This window comes from Sturnus vulgaris, chromosome 19 (genome assembly GCF_052056855.1).
Source record: "Sturnus vulgaris isolate bStuVul1 chromosome 19, bStuVul1.hap1, whole genome shotgun sequence".
NCBI classification, from domain to species: domain Eukaryota; kingdom Metazoa; phylum Chordata; class Aves; order Passeriformes; family Sturnidae; genus Sturnus; species Sturnus vulgaris.
The window spans coordinates 2,166,514-2,187,181 of record NC_142261.1 but is presented as its reverse complement, the minus strand read 5'-3'; the positions used below and the strand labels follow the sequence as shown (position 1 = coordinate 2,187,181).

The following is a 20,668-nucleotide window of genomic DNA, read 5'->3' as shown; positions in this document are numbered from 1 at the left end:
TGAGATCAGTGGATAAGAACACCTGGGAGTGCTAATACCTATGTGCCCTGCCAAGATACTGGGAGATTAAGCAAATATTTTGAGGGCTGTAAGATCTTATGAGGCGGGTATGGGGCTGTTTAGTATATCAAGGATATATTTTTCTCCTTCCTTTCATTTTTTTCCACAAATGGAAGAACTCAGGCAGAGAGGGGGGCTACTGAGACTCATGGAGGGAGTCTCTATTGAAAACAAAGAGCACATCTAATGGCACCCTAAAACTTGGCCTGAACAGCACCAAAGAAGACATAGCTGAAAATGTAAATAAGTTTTGGGGATGCTGGCTGCACAGGCTGTTATTCCAAACAGGATGTAATGAAGCTGATAAGGGTTTAGAAAAGATTTTCCCTGTAGTGGGAGACTCCATCCCCTCAGTTTGGGGCAGTATACATTCAGGAAGACAATAGACTGGAGTGTGTGCAAAGAGAATAAAATGAATGATAAAGGGGTTTTGAAAACATGACCTGCAAAAAAAGGTGGAAGGAAGGGAATTTGTTTAGTCTAGAAGAGAGAAGAATGAGTGGAACATGATAATGATCTTCCAATATTTGCAAAAGGGATAGGAACTGTTCTCCAGAACCTTGGGAAGGGCAAGAAGAAATCAGCCTAATTTATTGCCAGGAAGTTTTACACAGTACTGTAGGTAAAGCCAACTAAAGTGAAAGTTTTAGGATGGGCTGCCTAGGGAAATGAGAAATATCCATCATGGGAAGTTCTTAAGAAGAGACTGTAGCAATTCAGATATAAATTCAGGTACTTTACAAAACAAATCAAGGTGTTTGCAGAGACAAGAATACCCCAGCGTGGGCAGACAGTTGCTTACACAAAAGTGTTTTGAAAGTCACCCAGGTGTAACAGCACTGAATAGCAGTTGATTCATTCCAAATTAAGTAAGTATAACTGGTGTGGGAGTAACAAACTGCATTTTTGTTTCCAAAATTGCTTTTAGACCTCATCTCTAAAGAGTAAGTAGTTTCTTAAAAAGCACTAATGACAAAGGAAATTACAGAGAAAGGTGACTGTGCTCCTGACCTCAACAGCTACAGCACCTGGAGGGCTTTAAAAGCTGGCAGATCACAATATAAATAATCTAATATAGATTGTGACTCAGGTCACAAGATGCATCTTTATCTCTGTCTATTCTTCCTCTCACCTTCTATGCCTGAAGAGTAAAAATAGCAATTTTATATACAATTTTACACTCCTAATCACTGGCCCAAGTTGCTGCTCTTGCAGCCCTGTCTCTCTGCAGCATGGAAATAAATCCTGCTGCACTGCATGATGGAGAAAGTTCAAGATCCACTCCCTTGCAAGGCACAGGATATGGAAATGCTGGAAGGGCAGGAATGCAGCATGTACAGGGCTCATGGCCACAGGGATGGTGCTGTAGTGGAGGCTGCTCACTCACCAGCCCAGGCAGAAACCTGCAGGCATCTCCTGACAAACACCCCAACCCCAGCTCTTTTTGCAACACCTCATCTCTAATTAAAGGCAAAACATCCTTCCCCAAAAGGCTGAGCCTTGAATATTGTGAGTGCTGCTGGTTATTTGGAAATTAGAAGATTTGCAGAAAGTGCTGTTCTCTGATCCTGTCAAAAGGCAATCTCCAGTCTCCTGATGGGAAGAAGCAGCAGCATATTGTCTGAGAGGAGACCACAGGCTGCTGATAATATTTGGGTGAAAGCCCACACCCAGTTATGTGATACCTCCAAAATCTCCTCCAGGGCTGTTTTTCGAACAGCACCTGGAGAAATTCTGCTCGAGGATGGTAGCACAGGCCAAAGAGTGACTCAAAACCACCTACTCCTTTTAGGATATTAAGTGGTCTGAAAGGATTGGATGCCCCAAAGGTGAGAGCTGGTTGTGTGGCACTGCTACATAACAAACCTTCCTGAAGCTCTGGATAAGAATAATGAGAATAAATCCTGTCTTATAGACACAGCCTTGCTCTCTTCTGCAAGGGCAAGGCTGTACACAGGCAGCTTCTTTGTGAGCCCAGATTTCTGCTCTACACCAGTGGGAATTAGGATGTTCCCAGGGTGGGATTCACAGCTGCATGACAGCAACACATCCCTGTGGGGCTGAGGGAATTTGATGCAAGCACTACCCTGCTTAATTCCCTGGAGACTGCTTGGCTGCTCTGATTTACTTGCCAGAAGGGCTCTTGTGTCTGGGCCTCGCTGCAGGGATGCCCTGTGTTAGTTCCTCTTCCATTTTTCACTTTTTTTTTTTTTTTGCCTAGGAAAGCTCTTGTTAGGCAGGACTGAGTGTCCTTGAAAGCACCAGTTATAACAAACAACCAGGGGCAGATCTCAGGCAAACGCTGCTCGAGTCACAGGTCACAGCTGGAAGTGGTTTTAGGGGAAATTCAAAATTACTGTCAAAAGCAGTTCTCTCTCATTTTAATTGTAATTGGTTAATCTCATTTTATTTGCCTTGTGGCTATGGCTGTGAAGCTCAGGAAACTCTCAGGGCCCCTGCTCTGCTCTCGGTTACCCTGGGAGCAATTCTGAAGACTTCAGCAGAGTTGCTTTGGGTTTATCCCTTGTGCCACCGAGACCAGAGGCCATTGCTCTGAAAAGTCCTTGGCAAAGGGAGGAATGAATGTGGCAGGCGGCTGTTCCTTTGTCAGAAATGAAACCAGACAAGTGGTATTCACTGATTTAACCTTCCATGTGGCCCCTCTGCTGAGCTGCCAGTGCAGGGAGTGATGGTTTGTGGAGCTGGAGGAGAGGAGGGAAGGGCAGGGCTACAGCTGGGAAGGTGTGAATACAAAGCCAGGACAGCATCAGCTGAGAATGTACTCCAGGAAACAGAAAGCCAGCAGGAGCATGGAATGCACCATGCACAGAGCCATGGGCAAGCTCTCCACTGAGAGGTTAAACCTCTCCCTGCACTACACTCAGGGCATTGCAGTCCAGTGGTATCCATCAAACTGCCGAGAAAACAAACCCCTGAGGATGAGCAAGATGCTGCAAACACGGGATGTGTTAACGAGCTGGTGGTGCCTGCTGAGGAGCTTGGCACACACCAAGCAGGGTGCCCAAGGCCTCTGTCTCCCCACCCTCTCCTCAGCACACGTGTGCAGTCGCATGGAATTTGCTGTTTTGACTTGCAGGCAAGTCAGAAAGCTGTCGAACAGCGATCGCATCTAGCACCACTCATCATCACCATCAATTGTTCTCCAAATGAAACAGGCCACGTCGCCAAGCAAAATGCTTGGGAAGATATTTTTCCACTGGACATGCGTCCAAAATAAATACAGGAAAATCTCCTTCTCCAAGCACTTTTCCTGATTACTTTTCATTTGAATCATTAGTAAACCCGTGATACACACACAATAGCACAAGACTGATGAAAACCCACTTCAACATAGTGCCCCATTTTTTTTCCCAGAGATTAATCCTCTTTGTTATTCTCAGTATATGAGAAAAACATTCCTCCAGCCTATCCAAAGCCAAAAAAAGATGTGCACATCTTCACATGTGCATCCCTTGTTACATGGATGCTTTTTGCAGCTGGTCATTTCAGCCCTGAAGAAGGCTCTGGTGGGCTCTGGTGGGTTCTTGCCACTGTGTGTGTAAACCCACATTTACTGTGAAGTCTGCCTGCCCTAACATGCCATGTTGAGATGAAATCCTGTTCTGCAGCTTTGGGATTTTGCTTCAAGGGAACACCAAGGTCCCCCTCTGTGACTAAATCCTATCCCAGACAGATTCCAATTTCACTGCCCTGGTTTGCAATGAATAGGGGCAGGGAAGAAACCCCACATCTCTGTGAGGACTGAGAATAATGATCACCTGCACTGAGATCTGCAACCAGGGCAGAAGCACGAGGAAAGGGGAGCTTGGAACAACAGCCATGACTTTCCCTCACTGCCTGTGTCCAGGAGCTCTTAGCACTCATCCCTTCACTGGAGTGCTCAGTGTCACTTCAGGAAGCAAGACTTGCTCATCAAGGCCGGAGCTTAACTCTGCCAAGATCTGAATCCAAACCACACAGAGCCTCTTAACTTCAGTGGGTCCCACCCAAATGGCCCAGGTTCACTCAAACCTCAAACCCAGACCTGTCCCAGGCTGAGTGCACAAGACCTTCTCTCTTTTTCTCTTTGTCCAAATCCCTGCCTGCAGCGGATGTCCTGGACAACCTGGCTTGCAGCTGGAGACCATAATGAAACTTATGGAATGTTCACTCAACTCCAGTAACCCAGAGATGGGAAAGGCAAATTACAGGCCTCTAGTCCTTGGCTTTTCTGTGCTGGCATTGCCTTTGGATGTGCTAAACGCTGTGGACAAGAAATGTTCTGGTTTGCAAGAAAGCAGGTTTCCAGCCAACTGTTCTTATTTGGTGGGTTTTCCAATGGATCAGTCCTCATCTCTGCTCTTGTCTCCATTTCAGTGTGACAGGACAGATCACAAGAAATGGATGCACTGAGCTATGGTACAAGCAGGTGGGACTCCAAGGATTTTCCAGGCTCCACGCCACACCTGGCATACCAGACACCAGGCTGGTTATTTATTTCTCTGCAAAGCAGTGGGCAGCCCAGGGCCCTGTCTGAGGGTGACTACATCTAAATGGAAGCCATTCCTTTCAATCTATCCTGACCTCTGCATGCAGTCCTGCCCCACTGCTTTTGCAGTGAAGGTAGGAGTGTTTAGACATTAAATGTGCCAGAAATAGAAGCTAGGATTGTACCACTGCTTATAGAACCAGCATTTCCAGCACCCCTAGTCTTAATTCTTAATCTAATTTACTTTGCCCTGCTTTGATTGCTTCCTTGGCTTATTTCTAACAAGGCCTCTGCCTGGCTGTGAGAGCAGCCCAGAGCTCCCTCAGCTCACTGCTGTGCTCCTTCCTGGGCTGACTTGGAGCTGGTGGCCTGGCAGGCACATGTGCTGCAGTGTCACAGCCTGGGAGGTACCAAACCAGAGCTCTGTGCCAAGGGGAATGTGCTGTCTGGAATGCTCTGTATGTGCTGGAAGTGCCCAGAGCAAACACAGCTCCATCCCCTGCAAAGGCAGAGCCACAATCACTGCCTGAGAAGAGAAGCCTCTCTTGGCCATCTGGATTCCTGTTCTGATGAGCATTGGGATTCCTGGCAGAGCTCTACTTCACACAGCAGGGCTGCCTCAGGATGTGCCAAGCCTGTGCCCCTGGTCACCATGGCCAGCACAGGCTTTGGAGATCTCTGCCCTCACTTACTGCTCCTCCTTTTCTGTCCTGTGCTTATATAGTACAAACTCTCCCCTCAGATGAAGGTGTATGATGGCCTCTGAGCCATCCCACACCAGTAAGGTGGTGGTGCTCCCCAAAGTGCTGGTGAGTCCAGGAGACCCTGGCATGTCTGTTTGGCATGGCTCTGCCTGTCCCTCCTGCTCTGCTGCTGCCAGTCCCCAGTGCAAACCAGTGCTCCCAGTCACAGGATGCTGTGGCAGCCCCTTGGCCAGCCCAGCACTGTCTTGGGTGAGCCATTCCTTGTCAGGAGGCCTCAGGATCTGAGGTACAAGATGACAGGACAAAGAACAGATGCTTTAAAAAAAGTCCCCCTCCTCAGCAGCCCTTAAACCTCCCAGCCCCAAGACGACTTCTGTGCAAATACCTGACATTTATAGCATTGCCTGAATTTTGGGTGAGGGTTCCCCCTCTTCCTGCTCCACAGCTCACTGCTGACATTTTAGGAGCAGTGATCCTGATCTCACATGATAAACTAAATCCAAACCTCCTGAGGCTGCAGCCCAGAGAGCAAACATCTCTTTCTTTCACCACTTGGGAGCTGGGGCTCTGGACGCAGCACTCTGTGCTGAGCTGTGCAACAGCTCCAGCTCAACCAAGAGCCTTCCCCTAACTCACAGCCCCAGCTGGGCTGCAGGCATTGTTCAGCCTCTCTCAAGCAGAGCTCACAGCAGTGGATTATGCTTCCATAAAAAGCTGAAGGAGGAGGTAGCAACCATGGCAGGGACTGTGGCTGCAGGAACTGGTCATACCTACAAAGCAGGAGATGGAGGGAGGAGAGGGCTGGAGCTGCATTGTGCTGCTTCATCAATGCTGACATCCCCACAAACCAGAGCTTTGGAACAAATCTGACTTTGTGTTTCCTCTTTCTTCCCACCCCCAACCCACTGCATTATTTCTCACAGAACAAAAATCCTGTTTCTTGCCCAGCTCTACCACCAGAGCACTAATCCTTTGGCTGTGGTGTTGGATTAAGTCTTGGACCCTGAGAAAGCACTTCCAAGTCACAGTGAAGGTTTTGTTTGTTGGGATCTAACCCATGTGCAGCTCCCAGCTGCCATGGTTGTAAAATTGTGCCTTTTCTTTTGCTTTTAAGCAGCCCAGATGAAGCAAGGAAAGGAGGGCTGTTCTGAGAGACTATTCCTAATGGTCTGAAAATAAACCCAGTATTTTTCTTGGCTTGTAAAGGAAAATGGTTACCTTGATTGCAACTTGGTTCTAACACACATTTCAGACAGTAATGAAGACTGCAGATATGAGACTTGTACAGGCTCTGTTACACAAATCTTCACAGAGTTGTTTTTTTTTTTTTTTTTCCTTTTTCTTTCCATTCTATAGCTGAAACTCTGCCTGGTATAGCTAAGGACCTCTAATGGCTTTTTGGGAAAAGGCACTTTATCTCAGGTGCTAAAGTTGGGAGCCACCTTTTATTCTTTGCCATACTGACAAAAGGTCAATGAAACAGAGCTGGCATTTCATCAAGGCCAGCACTGAAAATTAGGGACAGAGCTGCCATTAAAAATAACCAGATGCATGTGCTTCTACCCCTGACACACCGGTCTTGAAATATCTCCCTTTTGGGTTGTACAGCTTCCAAGGAATAGCAGGAAATTACAATTGTTACACTGGCCAGAGAATGGATTTAATTTGTACTGTTTTATCCTCCCTGTTGGAAACTATCCTCTCTTTTCTTCCAGCTAGAAAGAAAAGAAAAAATTCAGCAAACCCAACACATTTCTGTATGAAGCCTTCCATGCAGCTGGATCACAGCCTACCTTGAGGCATGCTTGCTTCCTCTATCAAAGGTATGGATTGTTTCCCTTCTTCAGGGTTTATTGTGACACATCCACATAGGACATTCTACAGACAAATTTATGATTGTTTCATTAAAAATAGTTTGAAAACCACTGATTGGTGAGTTCAACTGGTACACCAGGCTGATGCTAGGGGTGTAGGTGTCTAGGTGCTACAGAAAAAGCTGTTTCTTGGGGTGATAAAGAGCTGGTTAAAGGGGTTGGGCACATGCCAGGGCAAAGCCTGGTGATAAAAATGTCTGCAAGAAGAAAATTGACTTTTTGGATGCAGAGGAAGAAGGAAGCTGCAGTACAAGTAGCATGTCAAACTGTCCAAAGAGAGGCTCCAGAGCCTTGGCTGGTTTGGATTAGTTCAGCAAGCATCAGACTCTTCCTAAGGCAACCACATTGTGCAAGCTCAGAAAAGGAGCTGGGCAAGTTATGAGCATGTACACAATGGTGAGGTTGCTTCAGCTGAAGGGTAATTACTTGTTGAGCAATCATAATCCAAATCGTTTGATCTCATGTCTGAATGAGAGAGACGTTTGCATTCATCTAAGCCACCTGTTTTCCTTAAGTAGGTACAACTCTGGGCTGCACAGGTGGAAACAGCCCTTGGAAGGACAGGTTGCTGGCCTGGATAGATGACAAAGAGCTGCAGATTTATGAGGGATGAGCGATGATAGACAATTTTTTTTTAAAAGATGAATTTTGTACTCTTGTGACATCACAGTGGGAATATATTTGGCTCTGTTAAGGATGGAGAGATGATTGCAGTGACTGAGTTACAGAGGATTAATGAATTACTGCTCATCAGCTGAGCTGTGGTAACTGTCTGTGCTGTTGGACTCAGTACATTCTGTTATTTCACTGCTGAGTTGAGGCACAGTGAGGCATAATGTGGTTATCCAGAGCAGAAATTGGCCTGAGCCCATAGCCTAAAACCCCTTTACTTTTTGAAAAGCACCTAGTCAAGTTAATTGGCTGCAGTGGGATGGCTTTAACAGCTCATGTGGCTCCAGAGCACAGCGATCCCCAAGCTCACAGGAGGACTGAGGGTGGTTCTGAACTTAGGGATGCATGGTCCTGTTGCAGCCAGGCTCTGCACCCCTGCAACAGCACAGCCCCAAGATCTGCCCCAAAAGTGGTTTGTTACTGACTCAGGAGGGAGGAATCATAGCAATGTGGTAACAGCACAAACCTGGGAGGTCTAAAGGAGGTCAGGGAGGAGAAGAGCAGCTCTGCAGCAGGGCCATGGGAAAGCACTGGAGCTGTTCTGCTCCAGTGCTCCAGCCCCGAGGTGATGTGGCTGGAAGCAGATGAAAGGCGGCTGGCGAGGCACAGTGAATCACTCCTGTTGGGAGCCTTCCCTCTTTCAGCAGGGACTGTAGCCAAGAGCTGAAGTGACTCACGATAGCAGCATGGGCAGATGATGAAGCAGAGGATGGCACAACTCTGATCACTGCCTGTCATGGGGCCAGGCTATGTCAGGTCCATCAGCACCCTGGGGCAGCAGAACTGCAGCAGCATTCTTGGTGGGGCTGCCATTGCCAATGCTGTTGAGACTTTCTGGCTATCTTTTCTGCCTCTTAAAGCTTAATTTTCTCTTCCCTAGAGAGGAACAGGAGCTTCCAGAAAACTGCCTCTCTAGCTGCCTTCAGCCCTACCCTGCCAATGCAGAGTGTCGAAGGAGGGAGGATGTAGAAGGGAGAGGAAAGCAAGACTGAGAAAGCGAAGGAAAAGAAGGAACAGGACTGACAGGCTGCTGCACTGGGGTCTGTGGCACTGCCACTCAGCCCTGGAATCAGGTGGTGATGCAGAAAGGAGGGAGAGGAGACATCCAGCAGCAGGGACGAGCAGGGACATGGCTGTGGCTACGAGGTGCTGGAGTCTGATCAGGCAATCAAGCCTGGATAAGCTGTGCCCAGAGATTCCTCCAGGTGCCACGCACACAGGCTGTGGCTTACAGCTCACAGGGCCACCACGAGGGGATGCAAGCACAGATGGGGGCTTGGCTGCTGTTTGTGTGATCCCTCCTGGGGGCTCCTGGCTTGACACAGCCTGCAAAAATGCTCAGCAATTCCTTGCACCTTTATAGTGGTCTGGACAAAATTTACAGCAAGAGAAAGAGGCCCAAGAAAAGCTGTTTGCATGGTAGGTCCACACAAAGAACACTTAATCCTGGGCTTTGCTACCTGTCACAGTGCATTACACTTCCCTGCAGCTGACCCCCACCATGGAGCAGAGCTGCTTCCCCCAGCACAGGGCTGCAGTCACAGATCTGTGTTTGTGCTCAGGAGGGCTCTTTCCAAGGCATCAGACAAATAGGGAGCTCTGGGAGGTGGGGCTGAGAGTAGGCAACTGTCAAACCCTTTTATAGAAGGTCCCACAGGAATTTGTTTTCCTCCTATTTTTAAGTTGAAAAGGATCGAGTTTCACTGCAGGAAATAGTTCTTCTCCTCCTTCCTCCTACACACCTTTAATTTTTTTCTACAGCATGTTGGAAGAGCAGGCTGCTGTCTGCCTCAGGTTTCCAAGAATCAGGCAAACTGGAACCAAAGCACTTGTTATCTGCAGCCAAGGAAGCAAAGGAAGAGAGGCTGGAGAAGAGGTGCTCCTGTCTGCAAATGTTCAGAGCTTTAGGGTGTCTTTATTGCTGAGATACATCCTTCCCTATCCCTTTTAATCAGGTGGAGATTGTAATCAGGGTTTCAGAAGAGGTTTCTGTGAAGTCCTTAGAGAAAAACAATACCCACATTCATTGGAGCTGCCCTGCTTCTTGCCCAGTAGAACAGTGTCCCAGGAAGATCCTGGGGAGGGAGTGCAACAAGGATTCCTTTAGGAATCTCTTCTGCATTGCATCACTTGCAGGGGTGGACATTTGCAAGAGCACTCAAACTCAGACCTAACTCTGCATTCCTGCTAGAAACAAACACATTCAGTCGGTGCAGTCACCCTGAAATCACCACATGCCTGGGCTCTGCTAACATCACACCACAGATCCTGCACATTGATAAACCTGCACCATTTTCAGATGCAAAATGTGCATCCATGCACTGGGGCTCTGGGCAAGATGCATTTAAGCCACCAGACTGAAACCTACAGCTCAACTCCCAGCCTGTCATGGAGAACTGAGAGCAGGGGTCTGGCTGATGAACAACAGCCTGATGGACACCTTTTGATGCTCAGCATTCACAGCCCAGTGATTGCTCACCCACTCCTTCCCCATTCTGCTGATACTGATCAATTTTGCTCCCCAGGCACACCCACCCTTCCCTCACCTGCTCCAGCTCATTTCTCCTCCTTCCCTTCAGTGACAGTACAGACAATGCCTCCTTTATAGGTGCTTCCACATGCCTGGTGGAAAACCTATGGAGACTAGCACAGTTATATCAATGATCTCCTGTTTATTATTCCTCCTGGCATGGGATTTGCCATTACCTCTCTAGCACAGGCAATGTTTTCCATTCATCTTGTCTCAGCCAGTTGTTTGCAGCAGGGGGCTTCAGAAGAGACAAAGCTACAATTGATGGGAAACATAAGGCCAGGCTGCTGCCAAAAGGGGGTTTCCTCAGGGATATCCATAGCCTTAGAAATAGTTACTACAAGCTATTTCAACAGTAGTTGTGCACACCTGTTAAAAAAGCTTTGCCTTTGGACCTGTCTGATCTTTGTTGGCCACCTGTTACTCAAACCCTTTTCAAGTTCATATCCTTCCAATGCAATCAGTATTGGGTAAATAACTCCTCACTCCATGAAGCCAGTGACTTACTCTAGAGTGTGCCAGAGGGCTGTCACTGCAGCAGGACAGCCCCTCAAATCTCAGGGCCTGACAAGTGTTTCTGACCTGCACAGTGATGTTAGTGTGGTTTCAAGTAAAGTCTGTCAAAGACTCATCTGCTGACCCGTTCCAGATGTCTGCTCTCCTCACTTCTGTCAGAAAGGCACAGAAAAACCAATTACTTGCATTTCCCAGGTATCACAAAATACGAAAAGGCATTTCAAATTTAAAAATCAAACCAAGTTCTTGGATTGTGCTCTGGTACAGAGATTCAGAAACACCCTCTCTGTTCATGATAACATTGCTCTGGCAAATATGGCCACTGACCTGGAGCTGGGTGTGTTCTGTGGACATAAAACTTGAATTGGGCTGAATATTTCAGTTTTCAATAGGTCAAATGTCACAATGAGAGTTGCAGCAGTAAAGTTGCTGATGTAAACAGCCTTCTGTAAAATACTTTGGACTAGAAGATTTCTGCTGTTAGTAGAGTCACAATACTTTCCCTTTTCAGTCACAAAGGGGCAAGCAGGATACTTTGCTCTAAAGTGGATATGGGGGAAACTTGGAGTGGTGAAAACTGAGCAAAACACACAGGACAAACTGAGGAGATGAGATTTGAGTTTGTTAAACAAACCCAGCTGGCAGAGGGAAGATGTGGATTAGAGTAGACAAAGAGTGAGAGTTCAGCTGGGGAACAGACCACAGCTATCCTGGAGGAAGAGAGAACTTTTCCAGCCCTCCCTTCCCAACACTTTCACTGCAAAGCCTCACAGATTTTGACCTAGAACTGCCCTCTTCCTCCTCCACTCCTGCATGGAATGGCTGTCTGGAACATTATCTCAGCACTGCTCAGATCCCACTGGGTTCTCTCTGCCTGCACCTCCCAGGCTCTGTAACAGATACCTCTGAGTCAGAAGATGAAACCACCACGTTGTGATTATTTCAGTTCCTTCCCTTTTGTTCACCTTTAGGAGCCAGTAGTGGCTCCTGGAAACAAATCACCCAGCCTGGGTGGAGCCCTCAGCAGGGAAAGACCAAGGTCGTTGCTGTTCTGACCCTCCAAGTCCTGGACTATCATTAGTAGACCGATATTGCTGCCTCAGTCACTCTGGTAAACCCACACGCAATCAAGAGCTGCTTGGCAAGATTCACATTCCACAAGCACAGGGTGAGTCCCTGCACCCTCCAAAAAAGCTGGAAGACTGCTACAGGCAAGCCCTTCATATTTTACATGGACCTTCCACAGAAATGTGGACAAAGCCAGGTACAGCCCAGCAGCCAGGGGCTACCCCCACTTCAGTGGGCCAGGAAAACCATGCACATACAGAAAGAGGCCCTGGGAAGAAGGTGAAGAATTTAGCAAGTTAGAGAACAGAAACAACAGGAAACCCTGCTGCTGGCTGAGCATCTTCATTCAGAACTTATTTGTAAATACAGGGCTGTGTTTTTGCCCCTTGGCATTACAGAGGAGCTATAAATAAGATACTGAATATGCCAAAGTCTGGGGAAGGTGCTGCAGCCTGACTTAAAATGTGGGCTGGCACCCTTGCTGTGCAGAACAGGAATGTGCTGTTCCTCCACACAGGGCTTAACATTTCAAGCCAGCCAGAGGGAACAAATGCCCACAGACCTTTTTATTGTCAGGAGAGACTGGCAGGGCCTCATTGACATGCCTACAGCCCCAGAATGTCTTTCCATGAGCACTTCCAGCATGCAAGCCACAAAAGAACATTTTCATCCTTGGAACACCTCTGTGGCAGGAGATTGTCCCAAGGAGGGATGTCCAGGCTTGGCTCACAGCACTGTCCTACCCTGAGCACAGTTTTCTTTTTCTTGCAGGAGAAGGTAGGCAGTGAGGGGTTAGATCCTCTCTCCAGTTCAACCTTCAGAGCATCCACACAGCTCAGTGTTGCTTGAACCAAATGCCCTCCTTGCAGGAGGAATGGGATCTCTATGGGATTTGTTCAGGCACTTTGGAGCAATTCAGAAGGTTGCCATGAGCAAGAACATACCTGTAAAAGCCAAGGGCAGAAAAATGGGCTTTTGTGTGTCTGTGTGCATGCAGTTGGTTCACACTGATAATGCTGTCTGGATTTGCAACTGTCTAGACAATGGGAAAATTAGCATCATGAAACTGGATAGTTTTGTGAAATGCCCAGCCAAATATCTGGGAAATATTTTTGTAATGGTTCTCCTCAGAGGGAGATATGAGCCTGTCCATTAGAGATGCAGCTCTTTTGTCTTGCATTCTGGTGAGGGGTGGAGGGGTTTTACTGAGCCCACTGAGCCTCATCTGCCATGGTTTCCAGCCAGACACCGGTGCTACCGTGGAGGAAAATAAGCCCACAGCACAACCATGGCAAATGAGCTTTCTGTAGGCTGGAGGTGCTGCTTTTCTGGCTTGGAAAGGGAATTTCATCCTAAGAGCTAGAGGCCAGGACTGTATGAACAGTGGTTTACCTCTGGAGATAAACAACTAGAAGCCAGTGTGTCCCCAGCCCGTTTTACAGCCTGCACTTAAGTCCAAAGGGTTTCTAGGCTGCAGGGTAAGAGCTCACAGAGAGCAAAAAAAATTCATTCAGAGCCTCTTGCCTGAAGCCCCAGGAGCACAGGGCTTAGAGATGCTCAGGGATTGCTCCTCCTCTCACCCTGGACAAGATGCAGCAGCCAGAACTGTGCTCACAGCTGAGCTGGGAAGTGCTTTGTCTCCATGGCCACTTTTCCACAGAGCTGTAAGAGCCAATACAGTCAGACACCTGGTACAGAGCAGCACCATAAGAAACAACCTGGATGCAGAAGCTAGGCCAGAAGCAAAACAGGTAAATACAATCTAGTCCCCAGTTAGTTTGCAATATTTGGGATGAGCTCAGTGGTCCCTAAGTGTTATAGCTTGATTAGCCCTATATGCTCAGGATTTTAAAGAGGAAGGCAGATTTGCTCTTGAGATAGTGCGGAAGCAGTTCAGAGAAATAAAAGCCTCTGTTCCCCTGTTTTATGTCAGAGGAAGATACTAATTATTACCCTTCATATCCTATTGAAAGAATTTCCTACCTATGACAAAATAACACCACCATAAAGTTAACATTTTTGTGCTGCAGATTCTGTTGTTTGACTTTCCTGAGCTATTTCCTTGCCCCCATTCATCACAATCCTGACTGGATAATTCCACCCCCCCTCCAGTTTTTGTAGAAGTAATCTTTAGAGTTTTGTGAAGTTGATCTTGGCTCATGGCACACATCCCACATCTGTTTTCCTAGGCCTTACTGTTTGACTCAGAATGATTGCATTTTAACTTCATCCCCCCACTGCTACCGTCAAGTTTAAAACCCAAACTGAGCACTCCCACCACCCCCAGGGCATACCTGATGTCTGGGGAGGCACATGTCCCCTCACCTCCTGGTACTGAACAGTGAGAGGTTACTCTAAGAATGCTGACTGCTTATTTATTATCCTTGAAGATGATACGGTGTGAACTGACAGCATAGGTTAAATACAATTATTCTGTATGAGTGAGTTTTCAAAGCTCTCCTCTTGGGTCTTATCCAAGATCCTTAAAAGCACATCATTAAGGATAAGCATGCACACAGAGCAGTGGGATGTGACGTATTCTTTAACTTGTCATGTTGGTTTTGCTGCCTTTTGAAATCAAAAGAGAGAGAAACTGCCCATCCCTGTTCTTGGGCAAACTGCCACACACTTCCAGGAGACTTTGGAGCAAAGACCTCACTGCTGCATGTCCAAGGTGACTTGGCAGAACCATCCCCAGCTACTGCAAGACACAAACTTTCAGGTGGAAAATACTTGCCGAAAAAGCTTGGTGTCTCAAAATGCAGACTTTCCCAAGCTGAAACTTTTAAAACTCCTCATTCTCTTTGAAACCATAACCTCTTGGCTTCTTAGCCCCTTGCTGAATTTCAACAGGGGTGATTGGAAGAGAAAAATGCTGAGTTCAGTAAGGCAACATGTACATTTGAGATAGGACACGGTCAGACAAGAGCACATCTGTTGGGCACGTAGTCAGAAAATCTCTGCTGGACCTCTGCTGATTCATGACCTTCAGGTCAATTTTGTTAGATATGTCTGGGCTGGATATGCTACCATTCTGCATCTGGTAATGGAGTTAATAAATACTTCTTTCAGCATCATCTTTCCTGTGGTATTTTGCTCAGTCCAATACTGCTACTAGGCAGAACTCAGAAATGCAGGAATCTGCCAGTTAGAGGGGAGGGGTTTATCCCAAGTGCAAACCAGTAAATCCATCAGGAAACATGAAGGCCATGGTTTAACAGCAACTCCATCCAGAATATCCCCCTTTCCCAACTCTGAGCACTGCAGAGCTCTGACCATCTCTGCTTGGTTAATCCAAGAGCAGGATGGCTACAGAGCTGAAATGGTGACATATATTAAAAAAAAAATGGAACTGAGGAGATATTTTCAATGCTGCTAGTTGGTAATTATTCTGAAGAATAAATAATAAGGGAAATACCTTTCATAGGGGCACATCACTATGATTTGGAAAAAAGGTAAAGTTTACAAACTCCTGCACAGCCCTCTGGTTGCAATTAGGAAATGTTAACTCAGTCAGGCACGGAGTGCTTCCTTGCCAATGTCCGAGTCTTGTTTGTCTCTGATAACTCCACGTTCTGCTTTTAAGAGACAGCTCATGTTTGATGTTACTGTGTCAATATATGAGGCTAAATTCTGTCCTGCCATATTCTGACCTTTGGGGAATAAAAGAAAAAAAGAGGAGTGTAATTTTTTTTTACTGGTGGACTTACATTACTTACTGGTGGACTTTACTGGTGATAATTCTTGGGACACCGGGTCCTTGTGTCCCTTGGAGTCAGGAGAGCTCCAAGTGACACTGCTGCTGTTACAGACTCTTCTGCTCCATCTTATCATTCCCTCAAATTTCTTATAGTCCCTCCTTTTTCCCCCACACTAAATAAAAATCCTAGAGAATGTAGGCACATCTTGGAGCAACTAAAAGAATCTAAAACTTCGTAAAAAACAGGTCCAAAGTGAGAGCAACACATTTAAAATGATCACCTGAGCACAACACTACTAAAAATACCAAAAGCAAGAGAGTTGAACATGACTTTTTTTAAACTACAGACAGGCTGCATTAACCACAAAGGAAACCCAAGGAGAGCTTGTGTCTGGAAGCAATAACCATTTGCACAACATGCACTGTGCATTCAGTTCTAGCAGGAGGTGCTTGGGACCTCCTTGGTCAATGGGAGTGCAAACGCAGAAGTTCTGTCCCTAAAGAGGCTTGGAAGCACTTCCTCAGGTCAGTGTCCCCCCACAGGTACCATTCCACCTTTCACAGTCAACCCAATTTCCAGGTGACCCCTGCAATACATGACAACCATTTTTGAATACCAGAAGGAGATACACAGAAGAAATTAATATGTTCCAAACAACTACAGAAAAGGTTTAACCTCCTAACCCTGCACTGGAATTAGGGCACACAAGTGCCCTAAGTGGTGGTACAACCACTGAGCACAGAGCACCATCATAGGCTGAAAGCTGCAGTGATAAAAATGTGCTGGTGTAGCAAACCCAGCCCTGCTCTCTGCACTAGCCCAGAGGTTGCCAGCACAGATTCTCTCCACCACTGTACAGTGTATCCCTGCCACATGCTGAGGTTGCAATAAATCCCAACTATTCTCCACTGCATCACTCAAGTGCTGATGGCTAGACCAAGAGAACTTAAAGCCACCCCACAAACCATACTCATTTAAACACTGTCTCACCCTTTTTTTTTGCTTCAGAGGAGGACATGACTAAGAATGGATACATCAGTGCAGTGACAGCATCATCCAAAACCACGTCCTCACACGCTGTTGCCACGTGTCACATCAGGGCACAAACCTTCCCCTTTCACATAAGTAATCAGGGCCTGTGTGTTTTGGAGCAAGGGGAATGTGGCTGCAATTCTTCCTTTGCTGACACACCACAGTGCTAAGCTGCTGTGGCAGGCACCAGAAAGAACAAATGTAAAGTCAAAGGCATTATAATCTAAGGAAGGGCTGGAGAAACCCAAACTGAGATGTCATAAAAAACATAAGCCAGAACTCATTACCCTTGTACCCAAAAAGAAACTATTGATATGCCAGTTTCCACCATAAATAGCTATAGTTGCAGGTCTGAGTTTATAAAACATTGAATGACTTACCATATGTTGCACTGGATGATTTTGGTCGGAAGTCCACTAAAGATCTGTTAGACAGCAATTTCTCCTGTTGAGACAAAAACTCAGAGGTAAAAACTGCCTTGCCAAGCCCCAAAGATAAGCACAAAGACACATTGTTTTAAATCACAGGAGAGCAGAGTGTGCTGGAACAAAGCACATACAGACTCTTGGGGTGTTTAGACTACAGCCTGTCTGCCTTTTTCCAAGTTGGGTTGAATGAAAAATCAATTTACAGTGAGTTCAGGATTACTGCAGCCATGCCAGAGTCCCAGCTGCACAGTGCATTGTTTAATCTGGGACAGCAGCTCATTTACAGGTAAAGTTTCCAGGTGTTTACGAGGCAGTGTGGTAGGGAGGAGCTGGCTCACCACAACTGGCCCTGATCCTGCTCCCCCCATCTCCTCTGTGGATGCCCAAGCCCCTTGCAAATGGGTCCCACTGCATTTCCTTTATCCAGTATAGCTTTATACCTGAAGATGTGGTGGGGATGGGCATGGTCAGCAGGAGATATCCCAGGTTTTCCTTTGTCTGCCAGGGATTTGCTTAGTTCCCGTGCCCTGAGCACCTTATTCACCACAGAAGTAGGTCCAATATCCAGATTTTAAACTTGTAACTCCCTGGACTAGAATTGATTGTTGGAGGCATGTAAGAAGTATGGAAAAACAGTCCAGACACTACAGATTCTCCATGCTGATTGCCAAACAGATTAACCCTGTTGACCTCTGTGGGATTGCCTTTGTCATAGAGTACTCCAAAGCAGGTCCAGTTTGAAGAAGGGGAGATCCAAGGTTGGCCATGAAGCTGGGAAGATGGATTATGGCACAAACCTTTTCACAGTGATGGAGGTGAACAGAGACTCTCAGGAATTAGGCTAAATTCTCCTTTCCCAAGGATTTGGATCACTCTGGGACATACCCTCAGGATATTTGCCAAGCTTATTAAAACAAACATGGGGAAGCTCCTTGAGGAAGGACCCACAACTTCCCAGCTCCTGAAGGTCTCAAGCCAGCAGTTAAAATGCAGGAGGGGAGCAAACAGCAGTGGCTTTGTGTGACATGGAGGGCTGAGGAAATTTGAAAGACAAATTATTCAAAATAAAAAGCAGTGCAAAAACAGATTAGGAAACTACTGTGCCATGACTATTAATGAAGCGATAGAAAATATCAATCACTCCCTGACCTCTGAAGCTTGCTGTGAGAGAAGAATTAGGAGATTTTATGTTCCAAGTACCAGGAAACCACAGGGCCCTGGTGCCTAGTTTTCAAAAGAACACTGAATCACAGGGAGGAAAGCAGAGTGCTGCAAAGAGCCAAGGGCAGGGTTTAAAAATAGCAGCTTTCAGTTTTGCTGCTTTTTTCTTCTTCTTAAGTGCCTGGATATAGGATCATGTCAGAGGGTGGATAAAGAGAGCAGACCAGCCCCTGTGGAGAGAGAAGTGTTCCTGAATGAAGTACTGCCAGTCGGGGGCTGTGGGCTGCTCATTTTGCACTCCAAAAGGAACCAGTCTCTCCTGATCCTTCTGTCTGCCCAGCACAAGAGAAGGGCACTGGGGGAGTGGGGACTGGGGAGCTTTTCAAGCCCATCAGTGTGTGCAGAAGCCAGTGCAAATGAGCAAAGCCAAGGGCTGAATGTGTGATCCAGCCAGAATCTTCCCATTCTGGGCACATGCAGGGCCAATTTCCCATGGCATTAAGGGCACTTTTGAAATGCTGTGCAAGGAATGGGATTTACTGTAATGTTTGTGCTGATGCTCTGGGTGTGTGGGAGCAGGGAGAAACCATGTCTGGCTGCTGTACACTGGCAAATGTGCTAACCCAAGAGAAAGGATATCTGACTTCTGATACTGCTCCAATTTCTCCAGCCCTCAGACTCTGTACTGTGCACCTCTCAAAAGACCAGCAGGCCAAAGTCACAGCACCTACCAAAGCAACCACGTGGAGAAGTTGAGTGTTGGTACTTTAGAAAGGCAAAGGAGACAGATAAGTATCTCCTGAAATGGACAGTAAAGTTTTAAGCCATGCAGTGGGGTAACAGTGATGGTTTTAAGGCAGAAATGGGCAGGGACTGCAGAAAGAAATGAAATCTCATCCAAATAGACTGAAAAACAGATGTCTTTAGGTAGCTGATCTCAGAAGACAAAGCTCTGTGCTTGCAGAGAGGCAGGATGCCCCTGTAGGCCTTTGCTTTGTCTGTGAAAAGAGAAGAAAGGCACAGCTGATGCTCTGGATAAGGCTGTCTGCATCTGCCTCTCCAGGGAAGTCTGCTGTGTCTTATGACTCACTGCTCAGAGGATGCTCTCAAATCTATAGAGGAATAATTCCTGTAATAAGGGCAGCAAGTGCAGGGAGCCACATAAAATCCCTTTTCCCAATTAAGCAAGCAGAAACACAAACCCTTGTCCCCAGCCTTCTCAGGGACAAAACAAGTTTTTCACTGCAATAAGCTATGACTGAAATGGAAGTGGGGGAAGAGAAATACTGCCTCTGTCACTTGGTTAATAGGAGAACACAAATCACTTAAACTGCTACTGGTTCAATTGTGAGATTGAATCATTGCAAGTTCAGTTTCTCCTGCCACTAGCAAGGACTTCCAGGCTCTAGGGTGGACAACAACCAACATACACAAAAAATTGAGTACAGTTAAAAAGCAAAAACCTTGTATGGATCATTATGGCGACCGAGTCCTAAAGGAACATTTTAACTTTACAAATATGCAGAAAAATCGCAAACATCTGGAATCCCAAGTATTTCCTTGTAAAGGAGTTTCCACTGGAATGTTCTTGCTGTTATTTGAGATAGGCTGCTGACACAACCAACTGGACTCCAGTGACCTGCATGGCACAGAGCTCTTCATTCCTGTGGCCCACAGAAGAACCCAGTAGTGCCAAGGCCAGTGTAATTGCCATGTCACATGCACAGATTATTAAGCAGAAAACCTCTTGCTTTCATGGAGATAAGGAGCCCCACGTGTCCTAGAGATGCTCCAAGAGACACCCAAAGTTACTTGCTCATGCTGTTCTTCAAAAGAACCAAGCCAGGATGTATTGGGAGTAAATCCAGGGGTGCAGTGTCCTGCCCTCTGAGCAGACCTGAATGCTTTCATTATGTGGGAAAATCTTTAAAGCACAAACTCAGATTCATCCACTGCTTCCCTCAGCCTTGCAGGTACAAAAAGTCTGGGATTTTCCCTTGCTCAGCTTTCAGTGGAGATCAGTGTGACTGCTGACAAAAGCAGTGTAGAAATGCTCTGTAATGCAGCCCTAATGGTAGAAGAGCTCTCACCAAATTGCCACTCCAGGGACTTTCCTGTAGTTTCTGCAGCTAGAAAAGACTGACTGGGACGTGGCAAAACTGTCATCCCAATACAGGGAGGCAATTCAGAACAGAAGCAGTACTCCATACAATATTCCCCTCTTTTAAATGTAGATATTGCAGCAGATTGTAAAAACAGGTGGCTTTTCCTCTGAGAATATATAACAGGGAGCATTCTAAGAAGCAGGGCCAAGCTGAGTTAACCTGATCAACTACAGTAAACTTACTGTAAAGTGCAGGAAACACAAAGCAGTGCATTTTCTCATTTGTGGCTTGGAAGACAAATTTGCCATTGAGCTTCTTTTGGAGGGCT

The 20,668-nt window shown here is 46.5% G+C and overlaps 1 long non-coding RNA gene across 1 annotated transcript in view; it reads right to left on the bottom strand.

The window, feature by feature from the left end:
* The window catches only part of LOC148221620 (uncharacterized), a 60,595-nt gene that overhangs the window by 10,074 nt on the left and 29,853 nt on the right, over window positions 1-20,668 (bottom strand). Inside the window, exon 4 of the long non-coding RNA XR_015807609.1 lies at window positions 17,027-17,090. This is a non-coding gene — a long non-coding RNA (uncharacterized LOC148221620). The remainder of the gene's footprint in view (window positions 1-17,026; window positions 17,091-20,668) is intronic.